At 36.4% G+C, this 27321-nt stretch overlaps 1 long non-coding RNA gene across 1 annotated transcript; it reads left to right on the top strand.

Moving 5' to 3' along the window:
* LOC127016151 (uncharacterized) lies at nt 1–27321 on the top strand. The gene is made up of 6 exons (XR_007766438.1): nt 1–94; nt 21783–21924; nt 23049–23143; nt 24414–24484; nt 25543–25647; nt 26709–27321. It is a non-coding gene; the product is annotated as an uncharacterized LOC127016151 (long non-coding RNA).

The raw sequence follows: 27321 nt of genomic DNA, 5'->3' as shown, positions 1-27321 counted from the left end.
TCCTCGGAGCAGCGGGTCTGTAGCCGGGGACTCTCCCCGTGGGTTGGACTGCCGCCCACGGAAACTCCTGCAGGGTGAGAGCCTCGCCTTGTCGGTGAGTGAGTGCGCATTTTGAGTCATCGTTCTAAGCTTAGATTTGGTTACAGTTCGTGTAGTACTAGTTCCCAACTGGCATCCTGAACCTGTAACAAGTTGCGTTCGTCGCAGTGTTATGACCTAATATTCCTGTTTCATCCGGCCGTTATACCTCGATACAAGACAACATTCCTGTTGAATTTGACCGTTACATATTGATAGCATTAAAGAAAACTGACTTTCAAAATATGTTGCTATCCGTCTAGTGTTTCTGCGACAGATACATCTGTGATAATTGAAGAAATCCAGAAGTGCATTTTGTTCTGCGTTTCAAAGGTTCTAAGCACAGAGTCAGGATTCATTACTATCATCTGCTGCTTCCTAAATGGCTTTGAAAATTTGCATCCTTTTTACTAAACGCTAATGAGATTTTAACATTTTTCTCTGTGAAGCAACTGAACTGAGCAAACCTAGTACTTTTTACCCTGATTCTCTTAACCTCTTTTTACTGAAACAGAATTGTTTGATAGTATCAGCCATCGTTTTCACATAATTGCCTTTTTCATTCATGCTTGTTTTCTCTGACAGTATACATAGCAATCCTTGTCTCAGTGTTTTTGTAGTTTCTTAATTACGCACTGTCAATGTTGAATGGATGTTTTAAGAGTGTCTGAGTATCTACATACTCTTTTGTCACCTTTCTTAACTTAGCATGTCATATTGAAGACTCCTAGTAATTACTGTAATAGTACTTCAGAGAAGTTATGTCAGCCTGCACATACCGTTAATGCATTAATGTGTCAAAACAGCAGTGAATGACACAGCTCTAGGCAATCTTAAAAGCTACTAATGGTAGCCCAACTCAGAGGAATTGATTTGTAAGCAACACTAAGGCTATAAAACTTTTGTCCTGATATATGGCTTCACAAAGTCTTTTTCTATCGTCCACCTTATATTTAGTGCATGAGTAACAGCTGTTTGAATAAAGTAACAGTCTGTAAGGACAAATGCTTCATGCTATCCATGCTAGGGTATTACTTCCAGAAGAAAGGTAGCAGAATGACAGAATAATGAAAAGGACTCAGTTGCTAACTTTGAAAAAGAATATCCCAAATACTGCATTGTTTCATCAGCAGGAATCTAGAGTAACTCAAAAGATGAGAGGAGTAAATCTTGACTTAAATTTTAATGACTGAGACTGGACTTTAATGTAAACTATATTTATGCACTTGTAACAAAAGGCATTTAGTAACTAGAATGATAAATAACTGATAGTTAACATTAAAACAGCAAAGAAAAAACAACAAAAAATACCTGGGGCAGTGGGACAGTGATACAGGTACAGGGAAAAGAGTTTTCTAATGGCTCTTGGGTTATGACCTTTCTATGTAGCACCCACTTCAGCAGCCTGGAATTAGGGACAGGTTGCTGTTACGTGACTGGACACAGGGGAAGGAGAGAGCACATGAGAGAGGTGGTCCCTTTCAGAGAAGGACAAAAGGGATTACAGTTGTGGTATGTCATTTCTGAAACATAATACATTCAGAAATGTGTCTCATGATTCCTACATCTACATATTATGTGTGGATGTGAGACCATTTTTACCTTCCTGAATAGGGCTTGCAGTTTAACTTTCCTGAACTTATTTTTTATCAAAATTCCATGTGCATTTATAACAAACAAGGGGGAAAACTATTTGGAAGTTTCACATCAAATGTCAGTACACAACTAAAATCCTGGCTGTGCTGATGTCAGTGGGAGCTGTGTTATCAACTTCAAAGAAACCAGAATTTTGCTCTATATATTCACATATATCTTATCTGTCTGCAGAAGTGAGGGCTGGAAGGAAGGAAGATGAATCACTAAAAATGAAAAATAAACAAAAAGCAGCATAGAGCAGGTGATGAGAGAGCAGGTTAGTTTAAATGGAGTGAGAGGCAAAGAAATAAGAAAAAAGAACAGAAATAAGATTAGGCAAAGGAAGGCTGAGAGGAGAAGAAGGAATGAAAAAGAGAATTCTAAAAGAGTTTCTAATACTCATAATAGTAAATTGAAAAGTTTAGGATCTTTGATCAACATGGTAAAATGTTCTTTCTGTTCAGTGTCAGGATAGCAACAAGCCATTGACAGACACAGCTATTAACCTGGAGTTACTCTAAGGGCTCTCCCATTTAATAAAATGTGCAGTTTGAATTGGGAGGGAGGGGAACAGAGCGGGGAGTATTATGAGCAACCATCTCTTTGTGACTCCAATAATGTTCTTCACTTGCCTCCTATAACAGCTGGGAAATCATGCTAGGAAGCCAGAAGTATTTTCTACTACTTCACTGAAGAATCAACTGCCAAGTGAAAATTACATAATAAGAATTTTTAATTAGTGAAAAGAAAGGGAAAGAACTAATTGCTGAAAGCTGGAAAATAAATTCTTCAGTCTTTGTTTTCCTTTCTTTCCTCTTCAGGTATTTTTATTGTAGTCGTGTGAGGGCATAGGCAGATTTATAGGCACCTTTTATTAGAGTGATTAGTGTTGTTTGGGGAAAAAAGAGACAAACTTTTGAGGAAGCCTAGGAAAAAAAAAGACCTTATGTATACAGAAACTTGTCTACTTTTTTGTCTTGAAAGTATCCATTCTGTGTTTAGGAACTTGATGTCCTCTCCCCCTTACTTGCTTTTGATGGGGACATAGCAAAAAAAAAGTTATTTAAAAAAAAAAAATCCAGACATTTCATCTTTCCTACCTGCGCAATTAGTCACTGTGATTTTCTGGTGCCAGAGCTGATCTCCGTCTCAGCAAAGGCTGACAATGACCAGCAAGATACACAAACTGTATTTTAATGCCCAGGAAGTTTTTTGTTATTATTTTTAACATGCTTGATAAAGCTCTCCATAAAGGGAGGTTTGTCATACGTTTTGTTAATACCTAGACTTTTAAAGTAAAAATGAACCATGAAAAGTTTGTGAAAAATGAGATACGAGTAAACTTGATTAAAAAGTGTGTTGCAGAACAAAAGATACTTTGGTTGTCACCCATGCTATGTTTAGCAAATTGCTGTCATATTACCTTTAATGGTATCCACCGAACATCAAAACCAGAACTGTTTATAATTCAGAAGTTCAAGTGTAAGCTCTCCCATGTGTTAACACCCACCCTGTAGATACTGAATTTTTCTGGGTATTTTCAATTAAGTGTACAATATAATAGTGATAAGTGTTATTCCTCTTGAAAAAAAAAAAAAAAGAGAATTTGTGTGTTACTCTTATGAGCATCATGGGAAAATCTTCAATCTAAGATCTAGCAAATATTTTTTTCAGCTTATCAAGACCCATATTTTTTTCTTAACTATTTTTCATGGCCTAAAACTTTCTCACACAGAGGAATGCCATTTCATAGGATTAATTTTAAAAAATACACTGAGTGCCATGATAGAGCAGGAATCCACAATGGACATGTATTAAAATAACAGAAAGAAACCTTAAATAATCTTTTGGATTTGCAAGGATAAAGTGACTGAAATGTTCTCTTGGGGGGATTATTAAGTAATGCTCAGTATCTTAGCAGAAATGACTCTTTTTTTTTATTATGTGTGGAGCATTAATGATTGTCATGTCATTAATATGGATTATCTTTTGTGTGAGATCGATGCCATAATTATCAGTATTTAGGAATTTAACACGTAACGTGAATCAAGCTTGTAACTTGAATCAAGAACATTTTGCCATCTAGAAACAGTCTTAGAAGTGCTGTGTGGTAGCTGTCCCAAAGATGCTGATTGTTCTTACTACTGCATTGCACTTGCCTTAAATCAATGTTTATTTGCTTAATCATTTAGTTCTTTTTTTGCTATAATTCCTTTTTCAGCAAAAGTTATCCCATTATTTCCACTGTGTCCTTGGTACACTTGATAATGCTTACCGTCATAACAGGCAGATAGGTCAAATGAAAACATTTAGCTTTGTACAGAAATGCATTCCTTCACAGTGGGAAATATATTTTGTTCAATACTTCCTGCCACGAGAACTAGTGTAGACATCGATGTGCAGGTACTTAGGCTTTTTTTCTTTTTCCTGCCAAATGTCATGACACAATATATAGCCTAAAAATGATTTTGGTTTTAAACAGAAAATACTTTTATCGACTGGCATAACTGAACAACCTCAAACTCTGGGAAGATTTAGATCCTGATTGTAACTGAAGGCCATTTCTATAGGAGAGGTTTGAGAAAGACAGACATCAAAGGCCAAAAATCTAGATCTAAACTTTACAGACAGCTATAGTCTTGGAAATGTGATATGATTTACAGAGCTTTTCAAAGCAATTCATTTATCCAAAATTCATAACAGCATACTTCTAGCTGTTGAAGTAAATTCTGGACCTCTGACAGCCATACGTTTGCCTGGGGTGAAAAGTACATTCACATCAGCTGTCCTCAGCTCCAAGGAGCAGCGTGTTACCCTCGCAGTATGGTTAGCTACGAGTTCTGAATCAGCACCTGTCCTGGCCAGGGTCCACCTGGGGGATGTTTCCTACAAGCTGGTCAAGCTTAGAGTTGCTTTCTGTTGCCTTTAAATCACCTCTTTACTGTGACTTCACTTAGCTAATGAGTATTTTAATCTAAAGGACTGTATGGAGTTGCTGTTATTTCAAGTAGCTAGAACAAAGGCTTCATTTCTTCTTGCCATTAAAACCAAAAGTTAATGGCAAAAAGGTACTTTGGGAAGTACAAATCCAAGATTCGAAACTTTTATTGCATTTATGTAAATTTGCTTCTGAAACGCTTAAAAATTTCATTGCAAGGTTAGAGAGACCTAGAGACAGCAAATTATTTTAAACCACTTATAATTCATGTAGATGAGGTAGGCTCTTTGCCAGAAACCGTTTTTTTCCCCTTTCCAGAAGAATGTCCTGCTAACTTCAATCCGTTGAAGTGTGGCATTGCTTAGATGCTGAATTATTAGAACAATATTGTAAAAGAGCAAAAGTTGATGTAGAAAATAAACGTACACTGAGAAGACTATAAAATGTTTAATAGAGCTACTGTCGCAGTCGTACTTAATGGCTCTTAAATAATAGCGCAAACATTACAGTACCTCTGAGTCTTCAAAAATATGCATTTCATTAAATAGGCTTTTGTAATCAGTTGGGACATAATGATTTCTTCTACACAGTTTTTATTATGAATAAAATGAGTTGTAGCTTACTGCTTTAGTCCTTGCATTTCAGAAAGGCAGGTGAGGCACCAGCTACATGCTACACATAAAATACAAATCCTTCCATTTGCTTAAATTCCATCTTGGTGTAAAATGTATGTCACTCAAAGAAGTAGTGTAATATTGTAGAAATATTGCAGTGTCATAAACGTTGTAATACATTGTGAACAAGTGTGTTAAAGTACTTCAGTAACTTTAAAGTATAATCTGAGAGAATGAAAAATGAGAAGTTTAACTGCGATGTGTTAAAATGCTTTAACTCATCACCCAAAATACTTGTAAGAATTTTTTAGGCATCTAGAATGATGACATGCCAATATATCTTTTTAAAAATCACATTTGCTATATGGATGCTTTCTGAAATTTTTTGGAAGATATGAAGTGCTGTGCATATAATGGGATGTGCCTAATATGAAGACTAACCATTTGTTTTGTTTACTTCATCTTTTTCTTGCCTTCTTTTTAGTACTAAGAAATGCATGGTCCTGTTCTGTAACTGCCCTGGTCCTTTCGCTTCCTTACAAGCATAGTGATGTCATGATTTCCCAAAGTCGAAGGAGCTGTGCATAGTGGTCAAACACTGGGTTGGCCTGCTTGGACAGCAGGCTAGTCCTATGTATGGAAGAAATGCTCTTGCCATGAAGGTGCTGGTAGCTGAAATGTTCTCTTTGTCCCTCAGCTTAATCTCAGATCGTGCTACTTGGCTTCGCTGGACAGACATCATCTGAAAGACAGTTTTTGCTACAGAGCGTGCAGACTCTTCTGTTGGTGTATGGAGTATGCTGAGCTGGTCATTCTTGGTAATCATCCCGTGTCTTACCTTTGCAGAAGTATTGCCTGATCTCTGGGCATACCTGTTGTGATTACTTCTGGTGGAAACTCAGCTCTCCAGTGAAATGTTCCTCACGTCATTCAGACTAAAATTTCTTTGAACTGCTTTTTAAGAAAAGTATTTTTTATGGCTCAGACTTCTAGTTTGGCTGATTACCAACTTTCAGGATCACTTTTTCTCCTCAGTGGGTCTTCTACTGAATATATATAGTCAGGACAAAAGTTACACTGTATTTACAATGCATTCAAATTTCTGCATATGAAACCAGTTTACCTTAGCTTTCCATATGCTTGCTAATTAAAGACACTTTAAAGTGATGCTATACACTGAATTACAGGTTGTGTACTAACCTGTTTTGAAGCCATGTGATCGTATATGCCTAAATGATTTGTATTGTCAAAAGTACAAGAACTTTTGCTCTGCATAAAACCTTTACCTGTTGTATAAATCAGTATATAAATGTGTATAAAATTGTGTTTAACTATAATGAACTTCTGCAACTTTTTCTAATATTCTTGAATGTTAGAAGGAATGGCAATGGTAAAATCTCTATTGTCTAATTAGTTTATAGAATTTGTCTCTGAAACTGTTGCAACCACTAAAATTTTTTATCAGCAAGGGAGCGTATGCTTGTTTTTCCCGTTGTAACCCTAGATTTTCAAATTTCTGTTGAAGAGAAGCACTCTTTGGAAGACATTTCAAAGTTCATTATTATTTCTTAACATTTTAAAAATTCTTAAAATGCATAATACAGCCTAATTTCATTAGGCTGTTTTCTAAATCAAACAATAAGAAAGTTGCAATTGTATGTTAAAATCTGTTCTGCTTTCTTATAACTATTCTTCTCCAAATATAAGAAAACATGTCAGAAAATGAAACAAACATTTAAAATTCTGAATCTATATGCTCTTCAGTTCTGGGTTCCTTTTGGAATTTCTGTATCTTATACCTACAAATTCTGGCAGACTGCAATAAGAAAAGTAGACACCTTTTATGAAGAGTATCTCAGCTGTCAGTAGGGTTAAAACCCACTCTACTACATTTTGCCTTGGCTCATATTTTGCCTCAATCTTTTGTACTACTCACTTCATATTTGAAATAAAAAAGCAAGAGAATATAAAAAGAGAGAAGGAGAAAAATATAGTCAAGCAGGAAAATGTTTGAGCAAAGCAGTAAATGACTGATGTGCATAACTGTTCTGGGAAATAGCATAAGGAATTTGAGATATGGAGGAGGAGAAGAATAAGTTTAACTGCAGAGTGTGAACAGAAAAGTGTCTGGGAGGATTATTCAGAAAGGATACTAGACTAGCAAAGCATGTCTATCACTGCTCTATACAGCACAATAGCTGAAGACTGAATGGAAGCTGTATATTAAATATGTTATTGTTGCTTTCTATGACTGTGTATATACATGCATAAGAAAAAAAATGCTTAGACATTCCGTACCATATACAGAAGATATTTTTTTGATTGGGATAACCTGTAAAAGATCTTGTTAATTTTGATAAAAAATGTTAGATCCCCTTACATGTAACTGAAAACTCGCAGGCACGTGAGTGACCATGTGTGAGCCATGGATTATCTCCTCATAGAATAGCATTCCATCTTATTCTTCCTTTTAGTAACTGTTTTCTTACTGTTACATTTGTAGGTATTGGGTAAAGACTGTCTGCTCTTTTGGATAATCATATAAATTCTTATTGCTGAGGATATTGCTTGCTGTTCTGAGTATTCTCCTTCATAGTTACAGATTTGGCTTTAAGCTTCTGGTTGATAGTAATCCCAGTGTTGTACCTATGTATTCAAGGGGGGGATGGATGATGTCTACATTAATAACTTCATACCCTTTCTGTCTATGCCTGCTTAAGTAACCTTAGCATATTCCTAAAGAGGACACTATGGGCCAGATCCTGCCATGTGCAGCATGTACATTATCGTATAGTACAGGAGTGGAGAGCTTTCAGGACTCCTCAAAAGTTGGTTCTTTCAGTTCTCTCATTAGAAAGGATACCTTGTTCTCTACTAAAGAGAGACGTCTCTGTCCTTGTGGCTACATTTGAAGAAAATCCAACTAGGGGCTTGATTCACAGTTCTAGGTTTTAAAATAGCTGTAAGCTCTTCTGTTATGTTGGAGGCACTGACAATGTTACAGGATGCTGTTAACAGCATGCAGTTGCAAGAGTTGTAATGAATGTATGTTTTCTGTCAGACATTCAAATATGCATAGTTTCTTTTGAGAAAAACACAAGTTCTCCCTTTTTTTTTTTTTAAGAGAGAGAGTTGCTCTACTAATGAACTGATGTCTGAAAAAAATTCTTGTAATGTCTTTGGTAGAAAACACTTAACATGTTACAAATGGTTGGACCACACTTGGTGCACTGCAGGTGAATCAGGTCACTATTATGATGTTTATGAGGTTAAACTTTACCGATACGTAGCTGTCGTGGTTTAACCCCAGCCGGCAGCTAAGCACCACGCAGCCGCTTGCTCACTGCCCCCCCACCCCTGGGATGGGGGAGAGAATCAGGAAAAAAAAACCTCGTGAGTTGAGATAAAGACAGTTTAATAGGACAGAAAGGAATGAAAAAAACAATGATAATGATAATAATAATAATATGACAATAGCAATACTAAAAGAATTAAACTATACAAAGCAAGTGGTGCACAATGCAATTGCTCACCACTCGTTGACCGATGCCCAGTTAGTTCCCGAGCCGCGATCTCCCCTCCCAGTTAACTCCCCCCAGTTTATATACTGGGCATGATGTCATATGGTATGGAATAGCTCTTTGGCCAGTTTGGGTCAGCTGTCCTGATGGTGTCCCCTCCCAGCTTCTTGTGCCCCTCCAGCCTTCTTGCTGGCTGGGCACGAGAAGCTGAAAAAATCCTTGACTTAGTATAAACACTACTTAGCAACAACTAAAAACATCGGTGTGTTATCAACATTCTTTTCCTACTAAATCCAAAACACAGCACTATACCAGCTACTAGGAAGAAAATTAACTCTGTCCTAGCCGAAACCAGGACAGTAGCATGCATAAGTGCAAAAGGTCATATATATGTATACATATATAAAAATTCCAAATAGAGAGGTCATTTTTCTTCTTAGACCAGTTTCCTTTGGTGGCTCCCTGAGCCTACCATATATTTTGCCTTGTAACCATGGTAGTGCAATAATTCTCAAATTGAACCTTTTCAGGGAACACTGCTTAAGTTTCACCAGCAGCAGGAAGCATCTGACTGAAAGGCAAATCATGTTCTTCTGGAGATGGGATGCGTGCTGTGTAATTCTGAGTTCAATGTGGGTCTAGGGAGGGGGACACAAGTTTAATAAATTCCTTCCCAGAGGCAGCTTTTTTCTGCTGCCTGGAGTTACAATAGGCATTTTGTTCAACTGCTAAACTTCATTCTTTAGAAAATGCACAGAACTTAATTGTTAAAATCAAATAAAAAATGCTAATCGTTTTTCTACTGCTCTCCTGGTAGCCCATGCTGATTTAAAATTTTGCATCAATGTCATCAAAAAGGAGATGTTACTTGAATGTTTATACTAATGTTTAAAAACTGTGAGAGTGAAATACAAACAGAAAATTAAGGTATTAATGTGTGAAAGAGGAAAGTTATCCTCATATTTAAAACACATTCTGATGGGTTGTAAATCCATATCCTGGCAGCTCACTCAGCCCTTAAATTGATTGTCATACTGTATGCATCATGTACTATCTATTCAGTAAAAATTGTAAAAGGATGACATGATAATGCTTGTGAGTTGTATTATTCTATGCACTCTGCATCTATTCATTTTGCCTATTCAAAATTTATACTGTCGTGGGGGTTTTTTTATAACACTTCAACTAGTTTGTCCCAGAACACTGAAAGACCGTACAAGCGTACAGAGAACCATTTGTGTACAAGAGGCAATTACTCTTTTTTACTGGGACTCTTTCAATATTGTGAATTACAGAGCTGTGCAGACATCAGCTTTTCTTCCATGAAAATAACTCTTATTTAAAATGCAGCAAGAGAGAACTACCTGAAAACATATTTCACTCCTTCATTCTGCTATGCATTTGGCCTTGATCTAGCTTACATATAAATTAAATTGGTTGTTTTCAAGTAATTTATTTTTGATCATATTTGTGTGCCTGACTGACAATAACAGTTTGCTTGCCTGATAATAACAGTAACTTGCTTATGCTCACTGCTGTCCTGGAAGATAAAGTTGTGACTGGACTTGATTTATCCATGAGCAGTTATACTGTCCTGAACTAAGGGGTCTGTGCCTGGCTCATTTATTAATGGTATATTAACATTAACCATATATTAATGCTGAGAGCAAGGATCTTTTGGAATATTTCATAGCAAAATAGGAGGGCATCCATCATTGTCATTTAGCCCTGTGTGAATAAATATTTTGTGATACCATAACTTTGAGAATGTAGTCTTGTAGGTTTTTGCATGCCTTAAGATTTTTTTGTGTGCATTGGAATAATGTTGTGTACCTGGGTTTAAACACAGATGTTGGAGAGATGTTAGTAGCAAAAATCTTGTTTTTCCAAGGAAACTGAAAAAGTGCTTTTTGCAGTGAGTGTTTCTTTCCAGTGAACGTTTGCAGTGAAGTAGTATGAGCTTTATTGAAGGTAGAATGATGAATTTCATGTTTGGCTGCTTTTTTTTTTTTTTTCTTTTTTGGAGGCAATATGCAAAACATAGCTGGTAGAAGAATTAGTTTATTACCAAATTATTACATGAAAAATTTTCAATGTTCATATTTACTGATGAGAAAGCTATTTCTTTTGTTTGTTTGTGCTGTTACTTTAATCTGTTTAATGAGTTAAAGCATTAAAATTAATCTAGTGGCTTGGCATCAGTTGGAAAAACAAAGCAAGTTTCTGAAAGATAATATCAGTACAGAAATGGATTTCTAATACTGCTTGTTGCTCTAGAGGGCAAAATAAACTTCAAAATTTTATGGGCTTATAAGAAAGCACGAGTGAGGATTCACTTCCTAGCTTTTTACTGTAGTGTTAGTTATCGGCTATGGTCAGCAATTACTGCATGAAAATGTTCAATGATTTGCAAATCGTACAGCAAGCCAAGTTCTGTCCCACAGAATACTTTCTTTTAAACTCTTTTCATCCTGTTTACATCAAAATACTGTACACTCATGTCCAGTCTGAGGTCTCCTCAAGGCTAGTATATTTTTTTATGAATGTAAGCATTTTGAGATTAAATGTGGGGAGACAACAGTTTGAGCTGAAATTTCTAGGAATTAAAGGTATTTCTCTTTCAAAGTGGAACATTTGCTACAATTCCATTTTTTTCTTGAGGTAGATTCCTGGGGTGGATTGTTACCTTAAAGCACCAGGTTTTGACTAGTTAAGAATTTTTTTCCATTTAATAATAGCTTGTTCATTTTCTTGTTTATGTAGGAAGAAAGGCAAGATGTGGACAATGTGGTTTAATTGTGCCACAACATCATTAACTTATCTGGGAACACTGCTGGGAAATGAATCGTGCAGTGTGGATCGTTGCTCTTTCATTGATTACTTGCGCTTGTTCAGGGATTATGCTGCCAGTCTTCTTCCTACTAACTTTGCTCCAAGTAGTTCCTGAGACCCTGCTGTATTAGGGTTAAGCTGTTCCTAGTGAAAGGAGATTGTCTTCCTGTTGTAATAAATACTGAAGATTTTGGCTTCCTTGTTACTCAAAATTTCCAACTCCAGTTTATGAGAGAACTCAACCCTCTTATGAAAGGAAAATTTGACTGGACATTTGCCAGGATGCAACAACTTAAGTCGTACGTTCTCTACCTTCTTATCTTGCAAACAGAGTACAATCAGTTGTGAAAATAATAATTCTGTTCCAATAGTAATTTTGAAGTCCCAAAGGAAACTAAAATCAGTGCCCAGACTACATATGGTCCTACCGTCACCAATAGATGTAGGGTGAGAAATGCTGATTTGTCAGGAAGATTATGTGTGCTCGCAGGCACATCTGCAATGAACTGTAACAAGTCACCTTGCCCCCACCATACAGCTTCCACGTGAGTTCAGTAGATGTTCCTGACATCTGCTGACAGCTTCTTCCTTCCAGCAATGCAATTCTTTCGTGGTACTTGTTATAGATGGTCCTCCCATTCGTTTTGTGACTTTTCTCTTTAAATATGGTACCATTTAAAACTTTTCATGATACACGGTGATGACGATTGTTTTGTAATCCAGCATATTTTAAAAATGGCAGTTAGTAATTTTATAGCTGTGCGACCTGGATATCATTACACTTGTTCTAGAAGGTGAAAACGTGAAGTAAAGATTCTGAGTGTATTTTGTGAAACTGTGGCACAGCTGGAATGCCAGATGAAACAGTTTCAGAAACATCCTGTATTACCATTGTAGCAGAGTGCTTTTTGTAGGGCATTAAATGAACATGTCTAATACTGCATATGCCGTTCTCTTATTTCTACTAGAGAATTAAATACTCAATGTGATGTATTTTTAACTATAGTTCTGCATGTGTATGCTAGAGAAGGCAATTTCAAGAAGCGTACCCAGACAGCTCTTCAATCAGAAAGTGGTGAACTTTATGATGCTGCTTCATTCCTATGCAGGTTTTTTTCATCTTTTTTAACCAGATGAGCACTTTCTTTTTTCCCAGAGGACTTTTGCCTTGGTGAAAATGACATTCTGACCCTTAAGAACTCATGTAATTTCAGGTAGCATTTCTGATATTCAGAATCTAGGCTCTGACTGTCCTGAAGTTAAAAACCAAGAATATATTACAAACTGTGGTATTTGAAGGGTCCTAAAAAAATATTGTCCTCATCTGTAGAGATGTCACATTGCTGAAGGACTGCAGTTTTGTCTAATTAACACGCACTGTCCTGGTGCTCAAAGGTGGACTTTTAGCTAACTAGACATGAGATGCTACTTGTAAATGCTGTTGTGTGAAGATTTACTAGCAGTGAAAAACCCAGCACTGCTACCGGGGGACCCAGCTAACTAACTGCAGTTGCATATCTTCTTGTACGGCTCGATCTTTGAAAGTGTAAGGCCCAGTCTTTTGGGAACTTGCCCTGGGGATGATTTTTGTTCTGAAGAGAGCAAATTCTGTTTATACAAATTTTATAAACACACATGTTTCTGTCTGGCTTCTTGGTTAGAAACTAGAAGTTCCTGGCTCCCCAAAACTGCAGCGTGTGTGCTGGAAAGATGGTCAATGTCTCAGAAGTGCAGTGGTTTTCGAATGTAAAGAGCAGAGTTTTGCTCTACGGGATGCTGCTATTAACAGATATCTATCCACATCCAACCTGAAGCTACTTACATACACGCTAGGATTATGTGACTATTTCCAAAGAAGTCATTGTGCTGTTCTAACTGTTCCTTTGAGGTGCTGGATTTTTGGGTATTTCTGGGTAGCTGATTTGCACTTGAAATTAGTCTGGATCGGGAAATGCATCTGCCTGTGCCTTATCTACAGGATAAGTTCTCTAGCAAAATGGCAGGTGTGAGCTCATCTGCTTCCAGCATATTTGCAGAGAAGCAAAGCTGGTGCCTATGTTCTCCCAAATGATAATGCTAAGAATTAGCATTAATTGAAAAAGATGGGTTTTACACTTACTGTGACAGAAATGGATGGCTGAAATGGGTTGAGAAATGGATGTGCTTACAAACCATTCATTGTATATGTAGGAAGAAAGGCAAGATGTGAGCGAGGGTGGGGAACAGCTTTACCAAGATACCTTCTTGTGAAATTTGAAAGACTCAAGTGGATTTCAGTTTACACTCTTTCAGGACATAATCCTATCAGTACTAAATCCAGACCAGATGCTCATTTCAGGAGAGCGGAGTTTCTGTTTCTTTAGTTAATGCTCTTTGGCTCCTCCTTTTGAAGCCTGAAGCCTTCCTAGTCTTCTCAAGAGAATCCACTAAGTTTGTACCTTGAAGGAGAGAAGGTTATTTTCTGGCTCTTGTTCTGTGAACATGTTGCTTCTGCGGAGTTCTGGCTCTTCGTACCTTGAATTTTTATAATTATCCCTCCAATCCTTCCTGTCTTCTATGACATTAAGAGACAAGATTGTCTACACTTAGTTTCACAAAGTTGTAACTGAGAAGCATATTTACATACCCTGGAAAAGATTCACTGCTTCCAGCAGTGCGGCAGTATGTGGTCAGTGAGGGAAGAGAGAATTTGCTAACACAGAACCAACAGTTGTGATATAAACATAATTTATTTCCTCATGTAGGTACAAAAACACAGATTTGCAATAAAATTGCAATATGTGTGGTCAATATTGATTAGATATTTCTGTCTTCAGGTAACCATTTTCCTGAAGAGACGTGTCCATTTGCGAGATAAAGTGTATTATCTAAAATAATCTAGTGGTATTTATAGGTGTTCATTTATTGAACAGAAGGGGAAAGCAGTTAGAAAAAAATTACCTCAGTTGAGTTTGAAAACACATTGGCCCAAATTTAACTTTCCATTTATATAAATGAAGGCTAATGAGGAAGGCACTCACCTGTACCCGAAGGTCAGATTCAGATTGGTTTTAACTGCAAAGGCAGTGGGGTAATAAGTATTAATACAATGCAGCCTTTGCTTAAATTGTTAAAAATTTCACCGAGGAAAATGTTTAACACAATTTAAATGTCAAATATCAAAGCATTTCTTTTTTTTTGTATCTGCAAAGATTGCAAACTCTAGGGCTTAATTTCAGAGAGGTTACTGGTTGCATATTTCTGAATTTTCATGAGCTGATTTTTCATTGGGCTCATTTTAACAAGAATGTAGAATGCAAACGTGGAGGACCAAAGAAAGGTCTTATTGTAGATTTACAGTTCTCTGACAGTCTTTAAACTTATTCAGCTAGGTAGTTCAGGTCAGTTCAGGTTAGACAAAGCACTTCCTTGTATATAGTCTCTTAAGAGTTAAAAAATGCATTAAAATACCGGTTCTAATTTAATATTAAAACACTTGAATAAAAATGCTCTTATTTGTATCAGTAATTTTCAGTTGTAAGTTGTTGTTCTCTATTTCTCACATGAGGTCAATGTTTATGACCAAATTCCAAAATTATGGACATCATTAGAAGTGGACATCATTCACTCTGAACTTCTCAATCCAAGACACCTCATATGAGGCTTTGATCAGAGAGAGCAGTTATAATTGCTTGTCCATGTAAACCTTTCTTACTGTCCTAAGAGTTTGTCCCAAATTTCTCAGTCATACTCAGCATTAATACAATTTGTTGTCTTTAAGTTCAATTATACTCCAAACTGATTTCATGCAGGTGGCAACAGAGCATAATTGTTCTGCCTTACTAATATAATTACCTCACTTGTGCCATCTGCAAAATAAATGTAGGGATACTTGCCCAGTTTTTAAAATATCTGGAGATCCTTGGTTGCAAAATGCAATATGATTTTGAATTATGTTGGCTAGTTTTAAAATTATTCTCAGCCATCCCATTTTGATTTTATTACTACAAGGACAGATATAAAATAAAGCATCTAACAACATTTTTGTTTACTAGGCTCTTTACACTACTTACTGACCCATTGCTTTATTTTGGGTTGGTTTTTTTTGTTTGTGCTGAGCTTAAGTAGATAATCACATTAAGAATGGGTCCTATGCCTATTATTTTTCTATCTCAGCCTAATCATAAAAGCCCAAATCTTTGACTTAAGCAGTGACAGCATGCTGCAGAAGACACATTTATCTTTCTGGAAGCTGGATGCATTTTTACGTTCACTTCCAATGCTAATGAACTCCACTGTATACCGTGTAGCCCACAGAAGACTTGTAAAATTATCTCTAAATACTCAAGAACACTTGAGTATCTAACCAGTGGCAGAGTCTAGCCATTTGGTGCCATAAAAAGAATTAGTCTCCTAAAGTCAAAGAAGATTTGTCATTTTTAGAGTCTATGAAGAAGTAATTTTGCTGAACCAAGTTCACCTATAAGTAGAAGTTTGAATTTAGTGTTAAGATTGAATGTTGATTGCCAGGCTATGCAGCTACAAAGGATAGTTAATAAGGAACAGCTTTCAAAGGCTGGAGTGACACATTTAAATCTCAGGAGGAAAAAATATGTGTGTGTGTATACACAGTAATTATATACTGGTTGTATACAATTAGAAATAAAAATAAAGTAGTATAAAGAAGTAGGCAAGATCTTTTTCAAGATATACTTAATGCATAATAAATGCAATTTCAGTAAAGTGGAATTTGATTTGCACATAAAAAACGGTTAGCCTGTATTTTCATTTAAAGTTCTAGAAAAATGTTCAAATTGAGAACACCTCCATGAATTTTGGTTGGGCTGTATTTTGCCTCTGAAATTTTAAGTGAAATGCAATGTATGCTAAGCCATGGTTCTCTACAGAAGCATTGCCATTTCTAATGATTTTTTTATTCACAAACCCTGCAGTTTGTACATAGCTCCAATGCAAATCAACAAAACCCCCAAATCTCATATTCAACGCAATTGCAGTTGATAAGTGATGAACATGCAGTTATACAGCCCAGCCTATATTTAGTAATGTGGCCTTGAATGAAAATTGGTGTAAGAAGTTGCTCATAGAGAGGCTACAGGAGTTCAAAGCTTAAAGTCTTCCCAATGAACATGTTGAAATAAATTCATAAGTGTTTCCAAACCAGTCATTTCGTCCAATGTGTATACAGCAGCTTACAGTATAATTCTGATTTCCTCTTGCCGTTCAATTAATATTCAAAAATGGTGATATGAACACTGAGTCAGTCACACATGACTGCTTGGTTACTTTATGTGAAGGGATCTTTCCCATTAGTTCTTTTTTTAAATTTATTATCGTCATTAGTTTGTGGGGGTTTTTCCTCCATTAGTGCTGTCTTTTTGGATACCACCACTGATCTTCTCTCCTTTCCATTTATTTCTCTTATATTCTGAGTCTCATGTTTTTTCATATGGCCTTCCAGATTCCTTCCTGGGAACAAGTAACCATCAGTGCAGAACTTTTGCTGCTTTAAGATTTCTTTCTTTCCCACTTACTTTCTTTCTCCCTTTTTTATTGTTAACTGCATTTCTTTTTCATTCTGCTTTCTGATCTCACTTCTTGCCTCTTCCTGGCCATCTTTTTAACAGCATAATCAAAGTCCTCAGAAATACACAGTATCAGCCCCTGGCTGTACTGTGACTTCCTGATGCTTCTCCAGGATGAGGAGCACCCTGTGTTCCTCATTTACTTTTGTGACAGTGCTTGCTTTTTCTCTCTCTCCTTTACTTCAATATCTATATAGGGAACAGACGGTTCCCTAAACCCCTGGTTTAGGAATGCAGTCATTGAATAATGAACACCAAATGTCTGAAGTCATCAGTATAAAGAAACATTTGCAAATTACATTGATGCTGAAATGTGTTTTCATACACTATTAATAGGACAATTACAAATAACAACGAGTCACATCATGGGTGATTCACTGACAGAAAGAAGCCCTGCAAATGTTAAATCATTCTTCACAAATACGTTCTGCAGACCATATTTCTGACTTATGATTTGCAAGGTAATTTTAGCTTTCTCCAAAATGTGAAAAATTGAAAGTAATCTGGAAAGATGTGTCTGCCTCAGTTTAGAATTCCTATCTAATGTTCTGGAAAGTTTTCAAAGGGCGTTCTCCTGCCAAAACAGCGTAAAGTGGTTTAAGAATAAAAAAAGAGTTAAAGAACTTGAAAGTAAAAAAGAATCAAGCCCTTTTTTTCTGCATCCTCTGAATATCTTGCATGTATATTGTAGTAGTGCCGTTTGATTTACCTGTAGTCATGTATGTATCTTTTTTAGTGCACTTCTCTTACCTGGCCATTTAACTGAGTGTTTAAGTACTAATTTGCCCCAGTGGTCTCCAGAATGTCCTGCTATAGCCCCTCAAGCTCATTCCCACCAGCCCCATTTCCACCTATACAATTCCTCTAGTGTTTTTTTGAAGAACATGACAATCAATTCAGAATGTCAATTCAGAATATCTTTTTAGTCTATTATAACTCTGTTTTTTCACCTTTTAAGAGTCTTTCCTTGAAAACTCTATTTAAAGCTATGATTTTCTCTGTAGTTCATTATAATTCTGGGATATGATGCCTTTGTGATAAAAATATAAATAGCACCTTAAGAGCAGAGGTAGACAGTTGGAATATCTATAGAGATTTTAATTTAACTTCACAAACCTGAGAGCTCCTAATGTAAATGTATATTGACACAAGTACTCCTTATATACATATATATTTGTTGAAGCACTTGTGGAAATAAAAGGTACACTTAGGAGTAACATTCTGCAAAACTGAGCCCTTAATTAGTTTCATACATAATAAAGCCATTGTCAATTCTATGGTAATTTAATGTGTGTAATCCTTTTATGGTATGTAGTCAGGAAATAATCTCAGTAGTTGATGAAGATCTTAGTTAAGTAGTTGATTACAGGATATGAACTTATAAACATGGAATAATTTACACCCAGCTCAGAAGTATTAAAATAAACTCTATTGCGAGCCTAGTAATGTTTTCCAAGTTCATAGGTAAAGTGTTTTATAGTAAAAATAGATCTTGAGTGATGGAGACAAACAGTATCTGCTCACAGGGTCTTAGAGCTGTGTGTATTTACAAACTATACTTATATATGCCTCTATTTACTTATCAGTAAAGATGTAAATACATAGTATGTAAGTTTGTATGCTGCCATATATTATATGTTTGCATTAAAAGATTGCTGATTCAGTGGATGGACTCTTTACAATATTGTCTTTTTCCTGGCTTTGCATCTGTACTACCTTCAATTAAATAAGAAAGAGAGTTAGAGTCTCCACTTGTTCTTTCATCAAAGGGATCATCGCTCTACCAGTATAAAAAGTTGGAGGACCATCAGCATCTCATCAGGATAACCAGTAGAGGGGCTACGGGGAAAGAGAACAGGGAGTGCCACAGGTGGTTGTCAATACTACCAGCTGTATTACTTTGCTGTCAGTAATGGGTAGAGGAAAGGCCATGTTTTTTGTCCTGTTTTGTTTTTAGAGTCCCAGTCATAAAAATGGAAGTGTGATTACAAAGAGCCACTTGAACGTGAAAAAATAAAAGCTGTAAAACTGCTTGCTACCAACTAGGCTTGAAAATGGCAAAATGGTGGTAGTTAAAGCAGGGAGATATCTTTAAAGGAAGGATTATTAAGGAAAGTATCTTCAAATAAATTAAAAAACCTCAGAGATTGCTATATATTTATGTGGCTGAGAAATACTAGAAAAATGCTATTGTTGTTTGTCCAGCAAGAAATAATGTTTTTTAACAGAGGTCTGAAAAACAACATTAACTAAATCTTTTCCTCATATTCCTAAGATTTTTTTCCTCTCTTATCTTTAGGGATTCAAAGATTTAAATGAATTTGTTCTTTTTTTTTTATTTTATTTTTAATTTTTTACTTAATACAGACATTTTACTTTATTACAAATTCTTTTTATCACAAGTGTTTTACCTGCAAAAGAATTTTTATACAGCAGCAAATAACAAATTCTTTTAATGCTTTAGTGTGAAATTGGATTCAATTTCTTCAGAGAATTATTGCATTTAATATAATCAATGATGGGAGCTAAGTAACATAACCTGACATAAATACATGGTGACTGACCATTGAGTGCTATTTGTTATTGTGTGTCTGTAGTGGTTGATCCTCTGTAAAAAGTAGAAATGGAGCTAGCTATTCGAGGGACAGGATAGATCAGAGGACTGGTAATGTAATCCAAGTCTTTTCACCTCCAGGTCACTAATTCATATCTGTCTCAGGTTGGTAGTGACTAAATTCATTACCATCTAATGGTTGGTCAGTGGCCTATGTAAAATGAGTTGCTGATCTTAGTCAAGTTAGTACTGGAATGGTGTTCATATCACAAGAAACACCATAACTGGCACCTTTCCTGATTGATAATCCTTTTAATGGGGCCAAGCACTCGATTGTCAGAGAGATGAGGCTTTGTTCCTAGCATGCTCTAAAGGTTCATTGTTTCTTCTTAACAGTGGTGGTATTTCCATTTCACAGCAAGTAAAAAAAGCCCTGTATGTAATGTTTTAGTGTTGTGTGTGTGACCTCTGGACCACGCTGTTACTTGTCTTGACTACTTCAACATGAGAGAAAAATATGAATGTACACTCACAGCTTATAGCCTTTAAGGAAATTCCTTAGGGAGGTAGGAAGGATGTTCAGGGCCTAATCCTGCAGTACTTTGCCACTTCATACTTTCCAGGTCCTCTGTGCTCCTACACAATCCTGCAATGACTAAATCATGGCTTTCCCTAACTTCTCTTTTTTCTTGTCTACCATTTTCTGACAAAAAATACACTAATCATCTTTCTCCAGCTTTGTCATATTTTCTCATGTTTCCTTCAGAAACATTTACCATTTTGGGTATTCTCCTAAAGCTTGTGCTGTGAGAGCTCTCTCCTCTTCTTTTTTTTCCTCCCCCTTCCCAACTGTAAAATTTGAGGGTGATTTGCTGAAGATATCATCTCTGCCATTTGTAGCTGAATTACGTATTTCTACTTTTAATTACTGTATGTACATACAGAGGCACAGCCATGGTAGGGAAAAAGCTGATAAGCTGTATGGAGACAGCAAGGCAGCATGATGATATACTCAGGTCTGAGTTCATTTCACAGGCACGTCTAGATATTGTGGGACCGCAGGAGGCTTTAAGGATACTGCAAAGGCAGTGAGCTTTCCTCTGTTGGGGAGGAAAGTATCACACACCATTTTTCACTCTTCTTCACTAGAATATTGCTGACAGACTATATATTGCTTTCCCTTCTCGTGGGGAAAGTTGCCGTGAGAATAGCACCTATCTGGAAGGTGGGTTACAGTGTTTGTAGATTACATTTTAATTCAGGTAATGAATGTTCAGACGATGGCTGCTAAGGAAGGGTCTTGACTATCAGTCCTGTGTATCAGCAGTTTCCAGAATGCTTTAACTTTATATTCTAAACCAAAAAGGTATGTTCACTTTAAAGTTGTTGGTTTCCATACTCTACATAATCTTTTAATTACATGGTTAATCAAAGCAATAAGTAAATATGAGGAATTAAAAAGTTTTTAAAAATCTGAACCATAAATGCAAAATTATTTTTTTTCTTGGAAGGTAGTATTTTCCAAAGTACTACTTTTTCTGTGTCTTTTTTTTTTCTTTCACTTTTCCTTTGAAAAAACCATCATTCTTCTTTATCATTCATTCTAGCTTATATATCCACTAACTCATGCCTGAAACATCACCTCTAGCATTCAGGGTTTTCAAAGAGGATTCCTGTGCCAGGGTCCTGAATACATATTTAGATACATGAATATATGGTATCTGAGTTTCAGAAATACCAAGCTTCTGCATTTTCCAGCACTATTTAAAAATTGACAATTTAAAATCCAGAGCAGCACGGTATAATAAGTAATAATACCTATGGTGAGCAGGTTTTAGTGTTTCTCCCTACAGAAGCGTTGGAAAAGTGTGTGTGTGCGTGCAACGGATGTAGGTGTTCCCTTCTGCCCAGCAGTTTGCAAAAGAACAATAAAATCAAGATTATTGTAGAGTTTTGTATTGTTTGTGCCAACTCCTGATCCAGCTGCTGTATTTATAACATGGTACTTTTATGTTTGTATATCCACAGCTAAGCCCATTGCTCAAGGACACCAGCCTCAAGAGAACATTTAATGTTACTTTACAGAATCCTGATGCCACTCAGAGTACTTTTGCAAAAATGAGGCAGTCTATCATGATCCCCTCTGTGTCTACTTAGGAAATCTATGATGGTGAGTATTATTATATTGCTAGAAACCTTAAAAATTCAAAATAGATTATTGTATTTTCTAGTATATTGTCCAAAGTAGAAATACACTTTTATTTTGTTTGTCTGACTAGGCAGTGAGTGCCTTTATTCTGTATGGTGGAGAAACAAGTAATATACTCACAAGTAATGTACTCACAATTCCCCACCTGTGCATTCATATCTGCACCCAGAAGGAATGATATTTGGTTAAATACATTTTAAAATTAATTTTACAGCAGAATCCTTTGCTCCTAGCCAAAACAAATTATAATTGTTGCAGGGATCGGTTAAAACATCTATTTAATTTCCATTTGTTTTCAAATATGTTTTCTTTCTGTAGATATATGTTGGAGGAACTGAAAAGCTACATACAAGTGAAATATAGATGGCAGGCTTCTCCACAGGCCATTTTTTTCTAAGAAATAGGGCAATGAACTCTCAGTGTTGTACTCTGTTACTGTGGAAACAATTATGATTATGAAGGTTATAGTCTGAATTTATTAGAAAAGCAGACAAAAGAAACTGAAATTCAAGAAACATTTAATTTAAACAGGCTAAGATAACATTAAAGAATGTTTAGAAAACTGACTTAACCACTGAAAACTGATTATTTACCTCCAACTACCAGATACAACCAGTACTGCAGAGAAAATGCAAAATTATTTTTTGTCTGAGGTTCCATGTTAGAAAATGTTGCCTTTAATACTTCCTTCCCAAACAACAACTTTTCTCCTAGTAGTGTCTGTTATGCAGCATACTGTTAGGTTTCTTAAACTGCTTTAAACTGAAATATATCTTTCTTCTGCTCTATTAGAATCCTGTGGGAAGGCAAAGGCATATCAAATCTATATTTTGTACTTTTTTCTTTTTTTTTTTTTTTTTTTTTTTTTGGTAAAGAGTTTGGATATATTGATACTGGTTATGTCTCCTCTTCACCCAAATTATTTGGAAATATTTCCTTATTTACCTACCAATTTCCAAAACTTTTTTTTTTAAGCTAGATTGGTTATCCCATCCTGTCTTTATTATTGCTAAAAATCCACATTGCATTTCCAACTGATTCTAACAAAGAAAAGCATTGAATTGTTTCTGTAATTTTTCATCTAGTGTCTGCAAATCTCAGCGTCTATGAGCTGCAGTCAGCATCACTGGCCTGTCAGCTGAAAGTCAAATTGATGTAACTTGTTTTCCTGGCATCAAAGGTATGCAACTCTGCATATTGAGGAACCACAAGGAAAGACAGGGAGCACTTGGGGTTTGTTAAAGGCTGTAAATGGGCGTGAATAGGAGGAGATGACTATGAGTTTAAGATTCTGAATACATCCAAAGTGACTAATTAACCTTTAATCTTCTAAACTACAATAAAGATTTTGTTTTAAATCTCTTCTCTGAGTAATTGTCTCACAGTTCCTTCATTAGTAGTAGTTCTGCTCAAAACTGTTGACTACAGGAGTATCATTCAAGTTAACATCTCTGCTTTGTGGGCCACCATATACATTCTATTAAGTTTAGGCTGGCTAGAAAGTAAAGTTTTACAACCAAGCCTAATACACATAGATCTTGATATGGTCCACTAATTACCTACAGTAGCTGGATAAATCTCTTGGATGCAATTTGACCTTAAAGAATTTTCCTAATAATGAGCTAGGGAGGATGTGAAAACATTTCAATTCAGATTAAGAAAAATTACATTTAGGGAATCATCTTTTTCTTTGTTTCACACAAAATTTAATCCAGCATTAGTACATTACTGACAGAGACAAGCTGAAAGCGCCTTCCAAAGGAGAAATTCCTTTCATGGTGATCTCCCCCAGCTGCTCAAAATAGCTGTTCTTGTAGCTTCCTGATAAAGGAAAACTGTTCTTGCAAGAATTTTTCTCTGCTCTAAACTTTTTCCTCCTTATCAGACGTCTGTTCTTCCTTACTTGATACCGTACTCCTCTGTTCTTACCGTACAAACAAAAATACAAGCATTAGATTTTCTAATTCTTTTCTAAGTAACCCAGAAATTGTGTAACTTTATAATTCTGCACAATGTGGAAATATTTGCTCTGTGTTGTCAGTATGGGGAATTAATTTACAGCCAGACTGACCCAACAGAGGTGAAAAGTCTGTCATAGGCATAGAAAAGAAGAAAGGAAAACCTATATCATTCTTTCCATGGTTGATGTCTGTACAGCCTTTAAGCAGAGGAAATGCTTCCTTTGTCCCTTTCCTTCAAAGCCTGGAGGATGGTGCCCAGCACCCCTAGAGCCCCTGTGAGGGATTCACATCTTGCAGAGCAGATTGAGGTACCAAGTTTTCCATATCCAATTCTGTACTGTGATTTATTCAGCCACCCGCCTGCCCACCTTTGCTTGGAATTACACTGATAACATTCATAAGTAGATTTTACTGTACTAAATGATGGCATCCCCCATATCCCTGGTGAATCAAAAAAACCCCACATGTTCTGCTTCCCCAACCCCCCAGGGAGAGCCCGGAGCCAACTGAGGGAGCTCCGCTGTTGTAGGAACCAGGGTCTACAGCAGCACGGATGGAAGGTGAGACCTACAAATACCATTACTTGGCTAGAGGCAAAGACTTTCTTGCTATCAAAAACAGGTTCATCCCTGATGATAAATACAATCAAGGTAAAGGGAAAGGTACCTCCAAAGAGAACTATGGGCATCATCCTCCTAAATTGGGCAAGCAGGGTAAACCCAAAGGGGAGAATAGTGGAGTCATTACTTACTGTTATTCATTTCCTTCATTGTGTTTCTTAAAGAGGAGCAGAAAGTAGAAATAGCAGAAAACAATTGATTGTGATGGTGGATAATGACAGGAACAGCCCTTACTGTTGTGACATGCCAAGTAATGGCCTGCTATTGCTCCCAACTTTACTTCCAGCATAGTTTTCCTTGTGTTTTACAAAACACTAAACTTAAAATACTGCGTTGTGTACCTAATAAAAATGGAATCGGGCTTCAGATGGCTTTTCATTTGTGCAATCCTCAGGATAGTGGCTGCTCAAATATTGGAATCTAAATAATTAAAAAACAGGCAAAGAAACAAAATAAACCATAGTAATTTGGAAATCCAGGCAGTGTCTTTTCAGGATTTGTTATCTCACAAATTTCCAGTACTGGAAAAATCTCAAAATGGTATCGCTGGAATAAGAGAATTCTCAGACTGCCAAAGCTATGTGACATTTACCTCTAACTCTGATGTTTTGTACAATATTATATCTTTAAAGTATCATTGGCCCTATCCTTTCTCATTTTGATTTTTGGCATTAAAGCAAGTCCTAGATTTCACTTGTGAGGAATTTTCTCTGAATCTCTTATTCAAAGAATACTAAAAGCTGTACCTGTGAAAGCTACTTTTTTCCCTCTTCCCCCCCCCCCCCCCATATTATAAGAACATGGAAGTAAACAGACTAAATATTTGGACTGAAAACACTACCCAATAACTCACACTCTCTACAGTATTTCTTTTAAATAGATAGCAACTGGAAAAAGTAATTGAGAATATTTTTCATGGAATACACTGAGAGGATGACCTAGATAATGTAGCTTAATAAGTTTTTTCCATCTTTATTGTCACTGGTTCCACTCCTTAGAGGTGCTGGAGGCATTAGGATGAACAATTGAAAGCAAAAGAAAAAAAGCTTAACCATGAAAAAACCCAGAGTCTTCTGGAATGAGGCACACCCACCAGACAGATCGTAAGTGCTTACATGTAATACATAAATGATTGCTCTGTATCTTTTCATATTGATATTTGGCCAGTGGGATAGAACCAAGAAAAAAAGAAACCTTTAACAAATAAGAACTTTTGAAAATTGAAAATATATTTGTAATTCTGACTAATAATTTTGAGTGCAGATGTAAAACTGATTTTATGTGGGTGCTGAATAGATGTAAACTGCAGGTCTTAGCAAAACACTGAAAGCTAATTACCAATTAAAAAGCATTCTGCAATATATCATTGCAATGCTCAGCAATAAAGTGTCTTAAATTCACTGTAGTCATTGATAACTCCTTTTTATCACAACCTAATGAAGTCAGTGCTTAGCTGCTAGAGCTCTTCCTACTACAAAGTCATTCTCAGCAATTGTAGCTCTGCAAAATTCATAGCGCAAAATGATTCATGAACTCCCTTCATTTAACCAGCACACTCAAAATGGGAACAAAGCTCTGCAGTCATGGAAACATGTTTTGAAACATTTTTGAAAGTAGAGCATCGATGGAAAACATTTATCTTTTGTCTCTAAAAGAAAAAAAAAGAGCTGTATAAAGATAAGTGCTGTGTTTATAAGGTAACTAAACAACACCCAGCATAGCACAGTCATCATAGTCTATTGGATATCTGTAGCTCTTAGGGCGAAAAATATTCTAATCGACCATTGGTTTGGAATAACTCATTTTGAGTTTGTCCTGCTTCACTAATCTGGAACATGTTTCTTTGAAGTGCTGAGCATACCTGACTGCATTGTAAAGACTTCTGTTATACTAAACACCAGAAAAAAGAAGCAACACACAAATTTCTTAGGATAGCAGCTCCCATTGGTGTTAATAATAGGATCTAGTGTTGTGATGTTGGAAGAGAAAGTATTTTGTCATAAAATCTGTGCTAAGACTTAAGGGACTTGTATGATTGTCCCATTTATTTTAATAAGAGCTGGTATCATTATAGAAAATATTAGAATAATTAACTGCCATGCAGAATTAATAACTTGCTGGAAAGTTTAAATATCTCATCTATTTCTGCTCTTTTTATTTCCAGAAAAGCATCCTGACTAGCAATACTCAAAACAAGCTGTTGGTGTGTTTCCTGTCAGCGACAGTTTTCCCCCTTGCTGTGGTGACTGCATTTGAAAGTTCAGAATGGAGCAGTGCAGGAGACACATTGCAAAAGAACAAGTTAAAAAAAAGAAAGAAATTACATATGCAATTGCCCGTTTGCTTGCATGTTTGTCTTTTGTGGCTAAAGTGATAAAAAGGCACATGAGCGTTGGTGGTAAATATATGGTGGTGGCAGGAGAAAGCCTTGAGACATTTTCATAAGTGCATGGCAGATGCAGCCAAAATACCTATAGGAATCACAGTGTGTAGTGGTCCACAACAATCTTGCCATTCCTCAGTGACAGAACTGAGTAAGCGCTTCCCGATTTGAGGTGACATTTAGGGTGGACTGGTCTTTACCCATTAACCTAGAGAGCTCTTCCAGGGTAAGAAATACGACAGGGCACTCTGTAGCTAAGCGACCTTGCAGCCCTTCAAATGGTAAATCAAGGTTTGATTTTCTTTGCTGAATAGGCATGTGGTCTCTCTGTGCCTTCTCCCTGCAGTTTGAAGACTGCAGGGGGAAATACGTGCGTGCCACAGTTGTACATACG

The sequence above is a fragment of the Gymnogyps californianus genome, chromosome 4 (genome assembly GCF_018139145.2).
Source record: "Gymnogyps californianus isolate 813 chromosome 4, ASM1813914v2, whole genome shotgun sequence".
In the NCBI taxonomy this organism is placed as follows: Eukaryota; Metazoa; Chordata; class Aves; order Accipitriformes; family Cathartidae; genus Gymnogyps; species Gymnogyps californianus.
The sequence above is the reverse complement of the archived record's forward strand: the minus strand, read 5'-3'. Positions and strand labels throughout refer to the sequence as shown.